Source organism: Acomys minous, assembly GCF_964271855.1.
Source record: "Acomys minous genome assembly, chromosome: 15".
Taxonomy (NCBI): domain Eukaryota; kingdom Metazoa; phylum Chordata; class Mammalia; order Rodentia; family Muridae; genus Acomys; species Acomys minous.
The window spans coordinates 42,382,463-42,403,149 of NC_140497.1; the positions used below are offsets into that span (position 1 = coordinate 42,382,463).

Consider the following 20,687-nt stretch of genomic DNA (forward strand, 5'->3'; position numbering starts at 1 on the left):
CAGTTTAAGCTTACAGTATGACACTCAGCTTTCAAAAAAATTAGAATAATTCTTATTACCTTTATCGTACCTAGGGGATTTCAGTGAGGATGAGGTTAAGATGTCTGAGGCCCAGGAGGAACAATGGGATCATATATTCCCCGCTTCCTCACCTGCCCGAGGCACATTTCTAACAGGCAACGACATGTTCATTTCCCCTGATTTCCTGATCTGGCTTCTAGTCAAGAGTAATCTCTGTCATCTCTCTTCCTGGCTTCCTTTAAGGAAGCTGAGGAGGGCATCTGTGTGAGTAAGCATATTTGGTTCTCTCTCTCCCTCTCTCTCTCTCTCTCTCTCTCTCTCTCTCTCTCTCTCTCTCTCTCACACACACACACACACACACACACACACACACACACCTTCTTTTATTTGCTCATTTATTCTTCTCTCATACATTATATGCAGACTGAGTTTCCCCTTCCTCCACTCTCCCAGCCCTCTCTCACCATCACCTACCTACACCCCCACTCTCCCTTGGACCCACTCCTCCATTTTCCTTCAGACAAGAGCAAGGCTCCCAGGGATACTGTGGTTTTTCTTAAAGGCACCTCGGAAGAAACCGGTTCAAGAAACAAGAAATCTGTTGACGGGTTAGATGCACTTTTAAAACTGCACTCCTCTTGCACAGCCCACCAGGCTTGCTGCTGTCTGTCCTCTGTCATTTTGAAGCCTCTGCCAGCTTCCCCTTCCCTGCGGTTCTGTGCGCTGATTGGGCAATGTTTATCTCCCAGCCTCTGCATTTGCCCTCGCTATGCCCTGGAGGAGGAAAAGGAACATGAAAAGTGACACAATTCTGCCTTAATTAAAATGTATTTGAAATAAAAAACAAACGTTGGAACTAAATTACATCAAATAGACCTAAAGATGTCTACAGAGTATTAGTGGTAGATGATCCTTTTTATATATACCTGTATTTTTTTTTTAAAGTCTTGTCTCATCCCCATCCATCCCCTCCAAAGGTTCCTTTCTTCCACTCCTCCCAGTCCATCCTGGAACCTTTCCTCTCACCAAATCCATTCCTTCATTTCTGATTCCTTTTAGAAAAGAGCAGGCCTCCAAGAGATGTCAGCCAAATGTAGCATAACAAGTTACAATAAGACTAGGTACAAACCCGCATATCAAGGCTGAATGAGGCAACTAAGTAGGGGGAAAGAATCCCAAGAGCAGGTAAAAGAGTCAGAGACACTCTTATTCCCCCTGTGTGTGACATTTCCACAAGAACACTGAACTACACAACCATAACAAATATTCGGAAGGCCTAGGTCAGACCCATATAGGCTCTGTGATTGTAGATTCAGTTTCTATGAACCCCTGTAGGCCCTGCTTAGTTGATTCTATGGACTATGTTTTCCTAGTGTCCTTGACCTCTTGGGCTGCAGAGATGGCTCAGCCATTAGGCTTGGTTCACAATAAAAAACACACCAGTATTCTTATGATAGAATTTTTTTCAGAAGTTTTGCATCTGGGTTTATCAGGAACCTTGCTTGTAGTTTCTTTTGTTGCTGTTGTTGTTATTTTCTTTCATTCTTTTCCTTCTTTCCTTCTTTCCTTCCTTCCTTCCCTCTGTTGTTATTAATGTTGTGTCTTTACTTGGTTTTGGTATTAGATTAATATGGGATTCATAGGCATTTGGAAGTGCCCTTTCTCTGTCTGTCTGTCTGTCTGTCTGTCTGTCTGTCTGTCTGTCTCCTCTTGTAGTTCTTTGAAAATCTAGTAGAAATCTATCTGATCTGGGCATTTTCATTTGGAAGGCTTTTAATTACTATTTCAATCTTATTTGTTATGGGTTTGCTTCAGTTGTTGATCTCATCATCTTTGTTTAACTTTGGTTTGGATGAATCTAGAAATTCTCCCATTTCTCTTAAAAGTTTAACCTAATGAAGTTCTTAAAGTGTTCCTATACAATGTTCTGATTTTCTTTAATGTCTGCTGTAATTCTTCCCTAATTATACCTAATTTTGTCAATCTGGGTCATATCCTTCTTTCTTCTGGTTCATTGGGGTCTATTGATCTTATTTATTTTATCAATGAACCTGCTTTCAGGTTTGTTGACTTGTTTTTTTTTGTTTTTGTTTTTTCTTTGTTTCTAATTTCTGCTGTGAGGTTTCTTTTTTCTTTTTTGTTTTTGTTTTTGTTTTTGTTGTTGTTGTTTTTTTCCGAGACAGGGTTTTTCTGTGTAGCCTTGGTTGGCATGGTGGATTCCCTTTTAGACTAGGCTGTCCTTGAATTTACAGAGATCTGCCTGCCTCTGCCTCCCAAGTGCTGGAATTACAGGTGTGAGCATACCCCTGGCCCTGAGTTTTCTTATTTCTTCCCATAAAATATATAAGAATTTGGCTTGTTTTTCCAAATTCTCGAGTGGCATTGTTAAGTTTTGTGTGTGTGTGTGTGTGTGTGTGTGTGTGTGTGTGTGTGTGTGTGTGTGTGTGTGATACTATTCCTGGAGAAGCAACTACCCAGTCACTCCAGATAGGGAAACAATGACACACCATAAAAATAAAGATGCCAACAGGCTTGGTAATTTAATGAGTTTTACTGAAGCAGAAATGATTCAAAACCCTACCCCATCATGGGTGATAGCTACAAAAGCTGGAAACCTGGAGTTCATTACATAACTTGTAGGCAGTTTGACAGGTTGCAGACTGTGTGGTGCAAGCAACCCAGGTACTCTGAACCTCATCCAGGAACTCTGCTGATCTGATATGTTTCTCCTAGCAGCTCTGCTGGTCTCTGTTTCGTTAAGGTATCTTAGCTGGTTTGAGCCTCTTCTAGGCAGGTGAGCTCCTCTGAGAGTGTCTCTCAGCAGTGTGCTTGAGGACTGAGGGGCCTGTGAACCTCGTCAGTTTCAGTGACTTTCTTCAGCTATTAGTGTTTATAGCAGTGAATTCAACAGCATCCTTCCCTACAGGATGGAAGGTTTCACCTCTCCTTAGAACATCCTGTTGTTTCACTTTGCATTTTTAACATCCTGAGTCTTAAAGACCTTCCAAGCGGAATGCCATACTTTAATCTGTGAGGATATTACTACACAACTGAGCTGCTTCTGATTTTTTTAATGTAGGTGCTTAGAGTTGTAAGTTTCCATCTTTTACTTTGTCCTTGTGATTTTATTGAATTGTATTTTCACTTTCCTTTATTCTAAGATTTTTTAAAAAATATTTCTTCTTTGACCCCTTCATCATTCAGTAATGTATTATTTACTTTGAATGAATTCAAGTAATTCCTAGAAATTTGTTGTCTGTTAATTTTAAACTTAATGGCATTATATTCACGTACTATTCACGATACTATTATGTATCAGTAATATTAATACAGATTATTTCAAAAATTCTAAACTTGTTATGAGTGTGTGTGTGTGTGTGTGTGTGTGTGTGTGTGTGTATAAAATCTATTTTAGAAAAGCTCACATGGGCTGCTGAATAAAATATAATTTTTTAGTGTTGGGAAAAAAATTCTGTAGATATCTGTTAGACCCATTTCATGTACAGTGCCATTTAATTGATCTTCCTGTTTATATTTTTGTTCAGATGACCCATTTATTGGAGAAACTAGTTTGTTGAAAATACCTACTGTAGAATTAGAGCTTATTTGTGTCCTGAGGTCCAGTAAAATATTTTTCATAAAATGGTGTGCCAGAGCTTGGCTTATATTTAAGATAGTAATTTTGTCTTAGTGAACTGTTCCTTTGATTAGAAGTGTCTTTCTTTATGTCTTCTGATTAATTGCAGTTTGAAGTCTGTTTTGTCAGGGCATAGGGTAGTGACATGTGCTTGTTTCCTGGTCACATTGTTTTGACTTTTTTTTTAGTGCTTTCACTTTAAATTGATGTTTATCACTGAAGGTGACAAGAGTTCCTTATAAACAAACAAAACCACTTTAGGCATCACCCAGGAGTTTATTCTTCCCCTCTTTGAGCCTACTGAGGTTTTTATTCATGTCTTCTTTAAGGCGCTTCACCTCTTTGATGATTTTTATTATTGTCCTTTTAAGTTCTGTATCCTGAGGTTTATCATAGGCAATTCCCATTGAGCACCATCTCTCTCTTTTTAAAAATTTTTATTTATTAATACTGTATTCTGCTTGCATGTATGCCTGAACAACGATAGAGGGCACCAGGTCTCATTATAGACGATTATGATCCACCATTGTGGTTGGTGGGAATTGAACTCAGGAATTTTGGAAGAACTGCCAGTGCTCTTCATCTCTGACCATCCCTCCCACTCCTGAACACCATTTCTATTGGGCTAGTGGATTTGGGGAAGGGGAACATAATGTCTTGGTCTCTTTTAGTCTTTGTGTTTTTTCTGATATAACCTGGACACATGGAATTCTTCTGTTGGTTGTGTGTTTGGTGTGAGATTCTATCTTGCTTCAAACTGGGTCGGTGCAGGAGCCCCAAAAATCAGAGAACCATGCTTGGGATTATGGAGATGGTGCAGGCCAGCTAGGTTGTGAAAAACTTTGCAAGCAAGGCTAGTGCATGGTGCTACATATAAAGAGCTAAGCTTGGGAGTGTAGAGAGAGTAGGGGCAGGCAATGTTAATGAGGAAACTCACTAGGAAAGGCAGGTGCAGCATCTGCGTATCCAGAGATAGGAAGATTGAAGAGATGGTGCAGTTGGGCTTCATTCTGTGAAGAAGAGCTAGGTGACTAGAAATAGAGTTTGGGCATTGCAGAGGAGGGTAAGATTCTGGAGCATTCACCAGGAAAGGTTGGTATATGAGTTGTGTGCTGCAGGTAGGCTTCGGAGTCAAAAGGCTTACTTTTCAAATCTTTAATTAGTTTTCGTTGATGTTCTCGTTTAAAACAACTTTAATTATTTCTCAAATGACCTGATGGGTTTGAGACTGAGAGGTACACACGAAGGCTATACAATCGGGGTGTCTGAGGTAGAAAGCTTCGAGAATTGCATCTAAAGACTGCAGTGGAAAAGACCCATAGAATGCACTAATAGGAAATGTATTGCTTTTTTTGTTGTTGTTGTTGCTTTTCTATTCATGTTTGCTGCCTGGTAAGTAGAACCCATTACTTTGTGCAACAACGAGACAGGTGGCTTTGCTGAATTCTGTGGCAAAAAGGCTAATATTCTAAAAACTGAATTCCCTGCGTAAATTTTCTGCTCTGTCATTTTCTTCATGCAGCCTTTTGAAATCATGCATATATTATAAGAGTTCCCTTGATCATAATCTTAAAGAACTCCATGCTCCCTAAATGTGATAACAATTCAAATCTGCTCAGTCTGCTACTGTGTGTGTGTGTCTGTATGCATTTAAGGAACAATATGTTTTAATCCATTGTCAGTGAATGGTAAGGAATTATAATAAAATCGATTTGCAGTTTATAGATTGTTTTGTTTATAACAGACTTTTAAAATAAATAGATTTTTAAAAAATGGCTCATCATTGATTTATTCAAGCTTTCTCCTTTTGCTCTCATCCTTCCCTTCCCTTGTTACCATAGTTACTGGTTTAATCATGATGCACACAGCCATTTCTAATTACAGTATATGCCAGCACAAAAATTAATTCACTGCATATCTTAGGCCACAAACAGCTTGTAGCTTGTTTTCTGGTACTTTATTCACACATATTCTGAAAAAGACATTTGTACATAATTTTAAGCATGTTATTATCTGCTATTTGTTATTAAAATGAAAATCTCTAATGTGGCTGGAATTAAAATAGCCAATAAAACATTTCTAAGAGATACAGATTATTTCAAATGAGATATCATTCATACTGCCCTTAATGTGTCAAAAGCAATGTGTTTAATCCTTGCTAATCAGATGTTAATCATTCAGAAGTGAAAATTGCTAGATTATTGTGACTAAGCATTTGAACCAGAAATCATTATTTGAGCACTAAAACTGATTTTCCATAGAGTGCATGCTCCTTTTTGGTTTTTAAAGTACCTCCAGATTACTCAGCACACCCTCATTTATTTAATGGATTTTTAAACTCTTACTAGAGTCAAGAGTTTTTGTAATACCAGGTGTATGATTTTAGTCAAAGAAGCCATGAGAATATAGACATTGCTATTGGTTATTTGTAAATGAACAGCTATTATATAATGTAAAAAAATCAACAAAATAGATTTTTAGATTACAGTTACCTACATGCATTTTATTTGTCTTTTATGAGCACTGAATTTACATCACTCTCTCGCCTCACCCCTTCTCCTCCACCCTTTAACCCAAATTCACATTCTTTAGTGTTATAACATTTTTATTAACTTCTATATCTATCTATCTATCTATCTATCTATCTATCTATCTATTATTCTCTCATCTATTACATCCTCCTCTTCCCGAAGCTCCCCTTCCTGTCTTCTTCCCAGATCCACTCCTCCTCTGTTTCCCTTCAGAAAAGAGCAGGCCTTCCAGAGATACCAAACACACCATAACAAATCACAATAAGACTAGGCACAAACCCTCACAACATGGTTGGCCAACGCAACCCAGGAGCAGGAAAAGGCTCCCAAAAGCTGGCAAAAGAAACAGAGACAGTCCCTGCTCTCATAGTTAGGAGTCCCATAGGAACACCAAACTAGTGAAAACAAACTGAATTCCATTCCTTCCTTAGTAAAATGCTGGATGAGAAACCGATTTTATTTCTTTTTGTCACAAAGCTACTATGTCCCTTTTTCTCTAATCAAGAAGCACAGGTTTCTGTTGATTGTTCAAGGTATCGAGATAGCTTTGTGTTTCTTGGGGTGAACGTATGGGAGGGAGTCAAACAGAAACACCAATGTTAAGTTACATCCTCAATCCCCTAGTTATTATAATTTTAAAAAAATAACAAATGGCATAATTTATGAGGCAGCTCTTGAACATACCTGAAACTTTATAGTGTTTGAGAAACCATATGGTGTTTTGGGGAACATTCCTGACCAATATGTCTTGTATTTCAAGTATTTGCAATATCACCAATGAAACTGGTCACACTGACAAGAAGCATATTTGTTTTGTTAAGGAATAAATGAGCCACTCATATTTTCTGTAACCTAGCAAAAGATTTTTGTGGGTATGTGTTCATTTTCACAGAAATATCATGTGTAGTCTGGAAGGAGACCATTGGCTGCATTTTTGTGTATGGGAAACTCATGGTTGCCAAATTACCAGTGCTATGGAGCCATTAAGGTTAAAGCACATAGACAAAATAAAAACAAAACCTTGTTTCCATTAAGACAAGATTGTCTTATTGTTGTATCACTTTAAAACCATCCTATTCTTGTCTAGAATGAGATATAGATCCACTCATGTATGTTTCATTGAGAACTAAATATTGGCTTCTAGTTGACTTTTGTTCTAATTTTTTTTTCTATCAGGTAGACTTCAAGTACAGCTAATGGACCCATACAGTGAGTTTATTATGTTGTTAACTGAAACAGCTTTTAAAATTAGGGAGCTATTTAACTGCCATTTGAATGGATGGAGAGTGGCCTCTCTCTAATTTGGGAAGATATATTTATTGGCCTTTTCATGTGGTATTTTTAACTTGCCCAGCAATAAACATAAGCCAGCCAAGAATGCATCGTCCTATTAATTGATTGTACTTATTTGAGATGAAAGTCTCTTAATTTCCATAGCAAGTTCTGCGTCAGGAACATGGATCATTAAGTCATTCACAATTCTAAATAGCCCAGATATGAAAATGCAGGCATGAAATTTGCTGAAGACATTTGTCAGTTTATCCTCCTTCAGGGTTCTTTGGCAATGCAATAACGACTCAAACTGATTACATTTGCTGGAATAATATGAGGTTTTCCTCAGTTTCCCCCCTCCCCCAAATCCAGAGGTGTGATAAATGTAATCTGGGATTCTATTTAGATACTCTCATCTGACAGTCATAAAGAGCATACAGATTTTAAGGCACAAACATCAGTATCATTTTAATAACTTTCTGAATTATTTAATTCAAATTCACAGCTATGAGCTAGCATAAGAGAAAAATAGCTTCTACTGTGTTGTCTTAAGCTAAAACTACATCTGTAGAAGTAATAATCAATTTTTAAATTAACTAGGTCTACTGAGAGACACGTTATTAAGCAAAGTATTTACATTATTTGATTTTAGCTTTTTCTCAATGTGACATCTGTCAACCTGGGGACAGTTTTTCATTGTTAGAAAGGAGGATTAAATTAACAGCATTTCTCTCCACTTAGTGTTTTTTGCATGAACGGTTTCCCTTTAGATCTCTCTGTGGATTTTAATTTGCATTATCTCAGATGTGGAAGTTCAGAATGAAGTGCTTCAGGCTTCATGCATAATTTGAGGAGGGTGAATTAATACCACACAATATAAGGAGATGGGAGCCATGATGACTCCTTACTGACAGTCAATAAATGGATACATTACTAATTTTGAATTAAAAGATTATCATTCCTTTCAAAATAAAGAGTTCTAAATATCCTCTTTAGATCCCATGTGAAGTTGTGACCTTTGAACATCAAATGGCATTTGGACAATGGTGTAACTTTAGCATTGTTATATACAAGGGTATGTATAGATGATTACTTAGCTTTAGGCACCAGCTTCGAAAGTGGAAGTACACCTCATGGCAAGCTTAATAATGATAGGCCATTTGTCAGTGTACCTGGAAGCATAAAAGTTGGCTCCAGAATGAAGAATGAAAGAAAATAAACAAGATTGCTTTATTGCCGTGCTGCTAGTTGAGAGAATAGCTGCAAGCATTTGCAGGCAGTTGATATTTTGTTTTTATTTGTATTTTAAGGAACATATAAATTTTAGAACTGTGAACAAAACAGTGGCGTATACCCGTGAACATATTCTATATTTTAGATTTGAGTGATTTTTGTGACATCTTATTTCATCCTGAAATTACGAACTTTATTGAATGATTGAGGTTTTAACCAAGATGCAAGATAGATGCTTACTTGAAATATAAACAAAAGTTCATCTATCTGAGGTTTCCCAGATCCTCAGATATAACTGACATATTAAGTATTAATTGGTCAAAGTTGGTCATCACTGGTGTTCTGAATTAACTTTCTTCATGGTCAAGTTTATGAAGAAAAATTTTTCCCATAATAGAAGAAGAGCAAATGACTTTTGACAGAAGGGAAACCTAGGTGACCACTGTCAATCCTCTCGAGCTTCTGCTGTGTTTTGCTAGTTATACCCCAGGCCTTTCCACTTCCTAATGAAGTAAAATAAGCATGCCCCTTTGTGTCTGGCTTTTCTCAGTGTTTTGAGATGCATGCATGCTATTCTACATCTTCATAGCCCAAATCTTTCAGTGCTGAATAGTATATGAATGTATAGATTTTCACTAATGAACATATGGGTTTTTCCATTTTAGGACAGCTATGAATGAAACTTAGAAGAATAGTATGTCAAAGTCTTGGGCTGAAAATACGTTTTTATTTTCCTTTGCTACATACCTAAGAGTACAAATTCCTAGATCACACAGCAGAACATATTTAACTTTGGGGAAAACTGCCAATTACCTTCCACAATGCAAGGGCAAGAGCCTATTGCTGAAGACACCATAAACTATATATATATCATAAACCATAGAGAAATCTACCTGGTAGTCAACTCAACCGTACAGCTAAGAGTCGCTATACACACTATCAGAAGAACAAGTGGTCACCAGTCTCATCCAGCTACAAACCCTGTGAGCTACAATAGCAAAGTGATACCCACTGGTGCAACAGTGGCAGGACGCTAGAGGAGTAACCAACCATTTTTTACTCAGCCTGTTTTTAAAATTAGACTCTTTAACATTCCTGGCAGTAGTACAGGACAGTCATCCACATCCTCAGTAAGAAACAGTGTCAGCTTTATAATTTTAACTATTTCAGAGGGTATTTAGCATCTTTATTTTAATTTCCATTTTTCCAAAGTTTGGAGTTTAGTGTATTTTCATAAATCTTCTTATGATTTCTATAAGCTATTTTTGTAAATGCCCTTTAAATAAAATTGTTGACTTTCTTTTAACTTTCATGGATTGTCTTTTCTAGTCTTTTATTCTTAACTTGTGTATTTCTAATTAAAGGGCATAATTTGTAAAGAACATACAGTTGAATATTATTTTTCTATATTGCTGATAATCTGTATTTTATTTGTTCAATAATTAGTATTAGTTTGGACAGTAGAGGTGGGCCTAAGTCTTCCATATTGTTAATTTTCTGTATATCCCATCTATATTTTTTATGACTTAACTTTTTCCCTAAACTCCTTTGAACCAATTGATTTTATTACTCTTTTTTTCTTATCACTTATACTTCATGGTAGTTGTTTTGGTGTTTTCTCTAAAGTACTCATTATATGCTTTAACTTGTTAGAGTCTCTCTTTAATATTATTATCATGTATATGTAGTACAAGAAGCTTAAATAAGTACACTTTTGTTTCATCTTTCTTGTGTTATTGCTATACATTTTACTACTATATGTACTATTAATAATTCAGAATACTTTCCTATTAATTGTATTTTAAAAATCACTTATTCATCAACAACAGTTTTAAATTAGAAAATATCTTTAAGATATTTTTATTGTTTCAAACCAGTTTAACATATCATATACAACCATCTATAAACAAGAAATTTTCATTTTCTCAGTTTCAGTGGTTAGGGGTCCCTAAATCTATGGCTATAACAGTTCCAGGATCTGGACCAGGTTGCTTTCAAATGAGCACAAGATATTCTTCCCTTGGACAAAAGAAGTGTGGTAGAAAGCTTAAGAGCAAGCGAAACACTGTGACTTCACGTGGTTGCAAGCTGAAGAGCAAGCAAGAAAGATCTTTTTATAAACTCCTTACTCCTATATGCAAGCACAGGTTGCCTAATCGTGTCTTAGAGGCCACGCCTTTTACTACTATCCAGTTGGAAACACATACATTTTGGAGGTAACACACTCAAGTCACAGATTATGTACCAGAATTCTTTCTACTGTATGTTTCTTTTTGATACTACTAACATTTTCTTTTCACTGTAAAAAAGTCTCCTGATAGTTTTAGTGGAGCAGAATTGCTTTATTTGATTTTCACTATGTGCAGAATTTGATTTTGCAAGGGTTTTTTTCAAGCCCAGCAATATAAAAACAGTATTTTATTTTTCATATATTCAACTAATAATAAAACAAAACAAATCTTTATTATAGAGAACTGACACTTGTCAATTGGCCTACGTTAGATACTCCAATACAGAAAATGTCAAGAAAGGGCTCTGAATAAATCCTTCATTAATAGAAATGTTGTTGATATACGAACATTTGGGATTGTAGATTGCAATTTCTATAACTAAGGCTTCAACAACACTTAAGTTATGTAACATTTATCAGATATTTCTCTCAGTGCCAGTTTTCTTAGCTTGTGAAATGGGCATGAAAATACTAGTTATATAAGACAAGTAAATGCTCAGGATGATGCCTGTCTCAGACTAAGCTCAGTCAAAATTCACTATGATGCTGATGGCAGTAATGGTAGTTGCTGTCCACATTACAACAATTGATGCAGTCAATTATTCAGTTTTTGTTTTTTATATTACACGTGGCTTCTTGTTCCAAGAATCTGATAGTTTAGGTTGGAAGACCTAACACAATATCATCACGATGTTTAATAATTAATTTGCAGTATGTCTGCACCATGTGTTGTATAATTCTTACATTGTTCTACACATTTGTTGGTGATATTATAAATTATCTAACCATAAAAGACATGCAATATTAAGTGAAAAGGAAAAGCTCTGTGTTTAGAAAATCGTTGTACTCCTTTGATATGTGGGAAGAAAGCAATGCTTCCTGGTACCTACAGGAAAAGTGCCAGGATTCTGGATGGAAATCTTCAAATTATTTGAATAGCTTTTATTCTTACAAATTCAAAGAGATTAAAATGAGTTTCAGCTTCAGAAACTCAAGAGAGCCTCATCAAGCAAGGAAAAAAATGTGTAAAACTTAAATTAAAACTTGAGGATAATTATCTAAATTTAGTTTATGAAGTGCAGAAAAAAGCTGAATAATATCCAAAATGCTCTTTAGAAAGATGAGTTCATGTTGAAAAAAAAAAGACGAAATTTTATAAAGACTATTTACCATTAGTCTTTTTTGTTCTTGTATTATGGTGTATGTTGAGCCCAAATAGCCTTTCTTTCTAAGGAAGGATATTCACATGGAAGCAATCTTCAGAGTAAACTAAACCCCTTTTGCACCATTGTTTTGTTAACTTCTAATGCTCTTTCCACATTGTACCAAAGGGCATCATTTTTGTGGATTTTGTTTTCTATTATAAACACCCGAACACCTCTATAAGACAGGCAATGCTTCTGTTTCTAATTGTGAAATTAATCATCAAAACAGCTCATATAGAACATCAAATAAACAACTGTTTTTGATTGTGCTGAAAATATAAAGGTAGAGGCTCTAAAATGTAGGGATTACATATATACCTGTGTATATATAGATAGGGTGATATTCTTTCTAGTGTTATTTGATATCATTAAATAGCTTATCATAACGTTCTACCTGTCAAAAATGAGAAATTCTGCTCTGCAATGCACTAGGTTATTGTCTTCTCTCTTACACTAAATTAGAAGCATCAACGTTTTCAAACCATTTATTTTATTTTATATTTATATAACTAAACTGGTGGTTCGTACATGGCTGGGGCTATGCATATATTTAGAGCGGAGTAGGTTCAAAGGTAGGACAACCTAATTCCATTGTCTTCCAAATGGAAATGTTTGAAGGGAAGGATACAATAGGAAAGATTTGGAAAGAAATTAAAATTTGCAAGTCAAGTATGCACCTCACTCAAGCCATGTGTCAGGACAAGTCAACGAATGAGTGAGATTATAGTTTTTGTATGTTAATAATCAAGTAGATTTTCCTTCAAATCCTTTGCCATCCACAGTTTTATACTTTATACAGAAGAACCAAGGGCCCTGCCGGGTATGGGAACATTCCAATGCTTCTAACTCCTGGCTAATTAAAGCATAAGATAATGAGATTTCCATATGAGATTTAGCTTTCAAAATATTTTGACAATTTTAGGTGATTTGGGGCATATGAAAGTGTTCCTTGCAGCTTATGAGAATAATTTAAACATAGATGCAATCATTAGTGTTCCCAAATGGAGCCTGTTTTTTTTTTTTTTGTCTTATGTCAACGGGCCATCGAATTAGATTTCACTGGCATTTCTGGGAAGCCTCTTGCTTTTAATTTTTTTTTTTTTAAATTTCATTCCCTTGATCTCAGTTCTGAAATGACTGAGCATTAACATGTCTATTTATGCCACAGAAGCCTTAGATTGATAGCACCAAACAGCGTTTTCAGGTTTTTCCTTCTACACTGACTACCTAATAAAGTAAATTTCAGTATTTATAGAAGTATTCAAGGAATATATTTTTCAAAAAACTTGTTCATGGAAGTGAGCAAATATATAACCAAATTCTATTAACTCATGTTTGAAAAAAAGATTTATTTTTTTTGTATACAGTGTTCTACTTGCATGTACAACTGCCCACCAGAAGAAGACACCAGATTTCATTATAGATGATTGTGAGCCACATGTGGTTGCTGAGAATTGAACTCAGAACCATTGGAAGAGCAGACAGTGCTCTTAAGCTCTGAGCCATCTCTCCAGCCCCCATATTAATATTATAGCTACTTCCCTTAAATTTTGAGAGATTCATATTAAGCAGAAGTTCTAATGATAACATAAGTATATTTAAATTTTGATCAATCAGTATTTAATTATCATTTATTTTATATTTTTTTTCTGTTTCTCAAGTAGCATAACAAAATAGCCAGTGTTTTCATGGCTATGTTTCTCAGTGAATTTTTAGTTCTTTGCCCTACCTACCACATGCCAGGTAAGCCTATACCTGAGAAGTAGATAGTTTCTTTCTGAAATACATCTTTCTTTTGTGCTAAGCTCTTAAGCGAGGCTTTGGAATATTGATTAAAAAAATTTTTTTTTAAAACTTGAGTAACAGTGAAATGGTGGGTTATGTTCTACTGTTTTAAACGTACAACACTTGCTATAATAGTGTTTGGTCAGAATCACTCATGGACTCACACTAAAGAACACAGAGATGAGCGATGCTCTCAGTTGAGGCTTTATGTGACTATAGCAAAGTGCCCTTGGTATAGATAATTAAAAGAATACTTCATAATATTTACTCCAAAATTCTTATCCCAAGTCCCTAGAAAATTAATGAATTTATATCATTAAAAAGGGAATTTATAAACTTCATAATGCACAACCAGTAAACATAATGGTTAGAGGATTTAACACATAAGCACAAGACCAGTAGAAGGAAGGACTCATTGTTATGAATTGGGTTATGCAACTCTTGATTTTTCTCTCTATTAAATAGAGACAACCCGAATAAAAGTTTTGCTATAGCTAATGAAGAACCAGAAACATCTGAATTATCCCTGGCCACCAACAGACATTAAACACCACCATATTCTTTTGAGGAAAATATATCTCTTTTCTTCAAGTGTCAGAGTCTGCATTCAACATGCATAGAGGAATTTTAATCCAGCAAGATCACTACTCTAGCAAGGGATCACATCTACATACCTTTAACCTCTCAGGCTAGAATATAGTCACACTCTTAGAATAAATGCTCAATCCCAAACAATGATGGTAGAGTTAGTTTGTGGAAGGAAGAACCCATGTTTGAAAGTGGCGTCTAATTGAGGGGCACACAAAATGATGAATCAGAGGAAGATTTGACAGAATGAGTCAGACATAGGACACACCCAACTCTCACATGAACAGACAAAAAAATAGAAGCTACTTAAGAGCAGTGCAGTAGAGTTGAGACAGTAGTGTAGGGTACAGTAGAGAGTTTAGTAGAGAAGACAGTACAGTAGAGTTGAGTTCAGTTCAGTATAGGCAGTTGAGAGCAGTTCAGTTGAGTACAGCAGTTGAGTTCAGTTGAGTTTGTGTGGTTCACTTCGGGAGGTCAGAGCAATTCAGGAGAAGCTGAGAGAAGCTAGATTGAATCAGTCAGCTTGGAGAGGAGTTTGAGCCAGAACAGCTGAATTGAACCAGCTAGCCAGAGTTCAGAAAGAGGTATAAAGGGCGAGTTCATTCAACAGTATGCCTCGGAGATGACAATTACTTCTACTGAATAAAACTTACATTTACAAACATGTGTTGGTGACCTTGGGCTGTGTTTTAGAGTTTAGAGAAAGGCATCTACCTTCTATGCCATGGAGCCTCATTCCTTCCCTCTTTCAAGTATGGCTAGGGAATAATACATTTCTTTCAGAAACAGTGGACATTTCTTTCATTTCTTCATTATTTTAAAAATATGTATATTAAGTCTTTGAGAATTTCATCATGCATCTCATTTGATCATATTCATCCCTTTCCTCATTGCCTCCCAGATCCTTCCCCAAATTTAACACCCACCAAATCTCAATGAGTCTAACTAGTGAATCCTATAGACTCGTGGGTATGTGGCCATCCACTGGAGCATATTAGACCTGCCAGGGCCTCACCTTTAAAGAAGCTTAACTGTTTCATCAGATCTCGGTTATCAACAGTTCTCAACTGGGGTTAAGGCTTCCTGCCTATCTCCCTTCTCTATGCTGGGAGTCTGTCTGTCTTGCACAGGTCTTGTAGAAGCTGTCAAAGCCGCTCTAAGCTCCTATACCCAACTGCCTTATTGTCTCAGCAAAACGCTATTTCCTTGTAATCATTCACCTCTTCTAGTGCTCACGGCCTCACTACTATCTTTTCCACATTAATCCCTGAGCCTTGGCAAGTGAGAGTGTGATACTGATGTTCCATTTGGGGCTGAGCATTCTACAGTCACTTATCCTCTGCTCCTTGACTGGTTGTAAGTCTCTCTGTTAGCTCTCATCTACTGCATGCAAAAAAGAAGCTTCTCAGTGAAGATTGAGAGATGTGAGAAATGCTCTAATAAATGTGTATACTGAGAACCCATTAATAGTTGATTTAGTGTAATGTTCCATTGGCCAGTAATAGTATATGCTCTCCCCTGGTGCCTATGATCTGTGGAGCCATAAGTTCTTGACCCCCATAACTCTATTTGGTATGGGTTTCCTCTTATATTCTGAGCCTTAAGTCCGAAGAGAAAGTGCATGTATACAATGAGACAAGGTCATAACTACACTTTACTTTTTGCTGCAGTAATCTAAGAGCAAGGTTATTGTTGCTGATATATGCAAGGTTGTGGGCCACATCCTCTCAGCAAAGGATAATTCTTTGCCCAGAACCTATCAAATGCCAATCAACTGCCAATCGCTCCTCAATAAGGGTATTGCCTAGAGAGCACTTCAGATCAAAACTGGATGTAGAATTTTACAAGAATTTCAAAGAGCTAATGCCAATGCTACTCAAATTATTACATAATTTGAAATACTTTTTCTAAGGTTCATATTTTTCAAAATGACTTAACATTAAAACTTGATTTTTAAAACGAGATGATCTGTCATTGAAATTTGATTTAAAAATTGATTTGACAAATTTTATTTTATAATTTTTAATTTATAAAAATTTTTATAAGAATAAAAAAATTCTTATTTAAAAATACAAGAAAATAGTGTGAGGACTTGCGCGTGTCAGTTGAGCCGCCACGGGACCGGGCCTGGCGTCTGTGCTTACCACAGGCACTCGCACTGCACCCAGCATGAGGGTCGCCGCCCTGATCAGTAGTGGGAAGGAGAGCTGTTACAACATGTTTGGTGCATTGCTGCAGGGTATCACATTGTTGCATTAGCAAATATAAGACCAGATGAAAACCAAGTGGAGTCAGATGAACTGGACAGGTACATGTGTCAGACAGTAGGTCATCACGCCAGTGACCTGTATCCCGAAGCAATGGCTCTGGCCCTGTACTGCAGAACCATCAAAAGAAATAGCTTGGAAACAGGAAGGATGTATACCAAATGTGAAGGTGATGAGGCTGAAGATCTCTATGAACTATTGAAACTCATTAAGGAAAAAGAAGAAATAGAGGGAGTATCAGTAGGTGCTATACTTTCTGATTAGCAACGTGTCCGAGTAGAAAATGTACGAGAGCGGCTCATCTCCAGCCTTTAGCTTACCAGTGGCAGAGAAACCAGGAAGATTTGCTGCGAGAGATGATAGCATGTAACATTGAGGCCATTATCATCAAAGAAGCAGCTTTGGGCTTAGAAACTGATAAACATCTTGGGAAAATCTTGGGTGAAATGGAGCTGCACATTTTATATTCACGCATTTGGGGGAAGGTGGCGAGTATGAAACGTTCACTTTGGATTGTCTTTTTTTTTTTTTTTTTTGAGAAGAAAATCATTGTGGACTCCTCAGAAACAGTCATCCTACACCAAAAAGGTATTTTTTTTTTGTTATTACTGATAAGCCTGTTTTGATAGATCCTCATCACCAAATGTCCATAGGCACCGGAAGTGGTGGCTCCCTCCTGTGTATACTGAACTGGAGAGGCTGAGCAGGAGCAGTGTTGTGAGATTGAGGCCTGGATTACCTTGTCTCAAAAACAGACAAAAAATGTCATAGTTTATATAAAGCCTCACAGCTGAGGTTTTATATTCCATGATATTTAACAATGTCCAAAGATGTATGCCCATCATTACGGTTATAACACAGTTGTTTTTACCTTAGTGAGAACCCTGCGCGCCACCTATCCATCCTCTGCCTGCCCTAGCTCCTGACAGCTGCTGATGTCTATGCTCTCTAGTTTTGCATTTTCCAGAATATCATATGGTAGCAATATTCACTTTCTAATATGCATTTTGATCCCTCGCCTCGTTTCTAGTCACGGCGTTTCTCCTTTTTGGAGACTATTAGCAAAGCTGCTGTTAACAGTCATGATTAAAAAAAAAAAAAAAAAAAAAAAAAAGGAAAGAAAGAAAGAAAATAGATTCTTCTCTCATACAAGACATCCTGTCCAGAGTTTTTCCTCCCTCCACTCCTCCCAGCTACTCCATACCTCCCTTCTCCACCAGGACCACTCCCGCGCCTTTTCTTCTTCTGAAAAGAGCAGGCATCAAAGAGACAACAGCCGAACAGAACAAAACAAGATACAATAAGACAAGGCGAAAGCCCTCGTATTGATGCTTGACGAGGCAACCCAAAGAAGGCAAAAGAGTCAGAGATACACGGGTTCCCACTGTTAGGAGGTCCACAAAACCACCAAGCTAACAGCCATAACACATCAGAGGACCTGGGGGCAGACCCATGCAGGCTCCGTGCTTGCGGCTTCAGTCTCTGTGAGCCAGTGTGAGCCCTGCTTAGTTGATTTCCTGGCCCATGCTCTTTATCCCCTCTGAGTCCTGCAGTCTTCCCCCTCTTCTGTGGCCTTCCCCCATCTCCTAGGGGAGGGACACCATGGAGACCTCCAATTTCGACTCTGCATAATGTCTGGCTGTGGTTCTCTGCACCTGCTCCCACATGCTGCTGCACATAGCCTCTGATGACGACTGGACAAGGCACCGATCTGTGAGTATACCAGAAACAGAATACTGTTTTCAATAAAAGAGTTCTTATTCAAGACTGTAGGTGTCACTCAGTAGTACATCACTTTGTTAGTATATTGGAGGTCTAGAGTCAGTCCTATTATATGTTTTTTCCTACTTTTCTAAAAATAGAAAAGAGATGAAAGCTCTGAATTTTTTTTTTTACAACGTAAGTATCACACTGATACTAAAGCAAATAAGCAAATGCAATACACATACACACACACACACACAAAATAGCAAACTCAATATATTTGATTGGCATAAATGCAAAAATTTTCAATAAAATAATGGCAAACTTAACTCAATACTAGATTTAAAAGATCACTCATAATGATCAAGTTGCCTTTATTCAAATGATGAAGAAATTGTTCAACATATTTACATTAATAAAGGGATATTTTTTTTGTTTTGGTTATTTTCTTTTTCTTTTTCTTTTTCTTTTTTTCTTTTCTTTTCTTTTTTTTTTTTCTTTTTTTTTTGAGACAGGGTTTCTCTGTAGCCTTGGCTGTCCTGGACATGCTTTGTAGGCCAACCTAGCCTCGAACTCACAAAGAATGCCTGCTTCTGCTTCCCAGATGCTGGGATTAAAAGCATGCACCACCAGGCACAGCTAATAAATGGGTATTTCTTAGTAGAGAATCATCTTGCTAAAGCCCCTCTTTTGTTTCAAAAGGCGGACTCAGAAGAGAGCCTGTAAGTTTCATGTGTCAGCTGTCAAACTTTACAGCATGACTAAACACGTTTCCTACATGCATATGCAATAGGTATTGAATTATAAAATATGCAGATTATTTTTAAAAGTACAATTCTAAAAACATGAGGTTTACAAAGTAAATATTAATTTTTATAGCCAGACATTTATTTGATCTAAATCACATTTAAAAAAATAAAAAAAATTTTTTTACATATACATTTATATTATTACATATATTAAAAAACTATACGGCAAAAAGAACCACAAAACAACTAGGAATTATATTAATGTTACATTTACACTGTTTTGACTATTTGTATTTGACAGCCTTGAAGAAAACATCTTTCCTATCTTGTCGAGTCTAAAGTTCTGAAAGTAAATCAGTATCTATATCTCATCTCTGTCAACTTAAAACATCTATCTAGACCTAAAAACATCTTTACCTATAAACAACTAAGTTTAATTGTAAGACTAAACTATCTTGTCTTCAACCCTGTCAGAAACTTGAAAAGGAATAAAATTAATTACCTGAGTAAACAGGAAGTGCAGGTTAGCAGCTTCCAAAGTGGGGGGGAAAAAAAATGACAGAGACAGTTTGCTGCCTGAATAGTCATCTAAAACTCTGTATAATGTTGGAGTATCATCTTCAGCCTTCTGGCCCAATATATCTGATAGACGTATTTGTGAGGCAGGAAATATTGAGGACTTACCTACCCTGTCTTGGCAGAGTTTGCCTGTCAACTCTGCCTGCATCCAAGGTTGCCCATTTTTAGGCCGAATGAATTCTATATGTGCCACAAACAAGGACATTTTGCCCAGTGGCTGGTTTGCCACATCTGGAGCCATCTCCATAAGGATGTTCTTTCATGTTCATCATCTTCTTTCAGATAGGCTGGGTATTGCCAGGAGTTAATCTGTCTTATTGTCAAAGAATTCTTAAAACAATAAAAACATCTTGAAACGCCATGTTCTGTGTGTCTCTGAGGTTTTTGAAGACCTTATCTATTTTACCTTATCTATCCATAGAATCATATCTATCTGCTAAACCTAGGATGTATATCCTTGTGATAAGTCATATTTTTAAATAACATTTTTATTGTAAGACGTGATTAAATATCTTAACATGCACACATGAGCATATATTGAGACAATGATTTATGGATTAGATTCAGCATATAGCTTTCCTATCTAGTAATATTTCTCTGATTGACAATGCTCCGTAGAGCACATTTTGAATTGTTATCAGGAATATTACTGAGTTATTAAAAAACACTGAGACCAAGCATAGTGGCACGTGCCCTTAATCCTAGCACATGAGAGAAAGAAGCATCAATTTAAAGCAAGCATGGTCTGTCAAGGAAACATAGTGATACCCTGTCTCATATGACAATGACGATGATGACGATGGTGACGACAACAACAGCAAATCTGAACACTGAAGTGTTACATGTACACGTTCATATAATCGGGGAAATAGACATTTTGTACCCA

At 36.6% G+C, this 20,687-nt stretch overlaps 1 protein-coding gene and 1 pseudogene across 2 annotated transcripts in view; both read left to right on the forward strand.

Annotated features, from left to right (window-relative positions):
* Positions 1-20,687, forward strand: part of GPM6A (glycoprotein M6A) — a 257,248-nt gene that overhangs the window by 41,564 nt on the left and 194,997 nt on the right. The window lies entirely within an intron of this gene.
* The window catches only part of LOC311585007 (diphthine--ammonia ligase-like), a 32,791-nt pseudogene continuing 28,696 nt past the window's right edge, over positions 16,593-20,687 (forward strand). The window contains exon 1 of the transcript in view: positions 16,593-17,357. The product of the transcript in view is annotated as a diphthine--ammonia ligase-like (transcript). The remainder of the gene's footprint in view (positions 17,358-20,687) is intronic.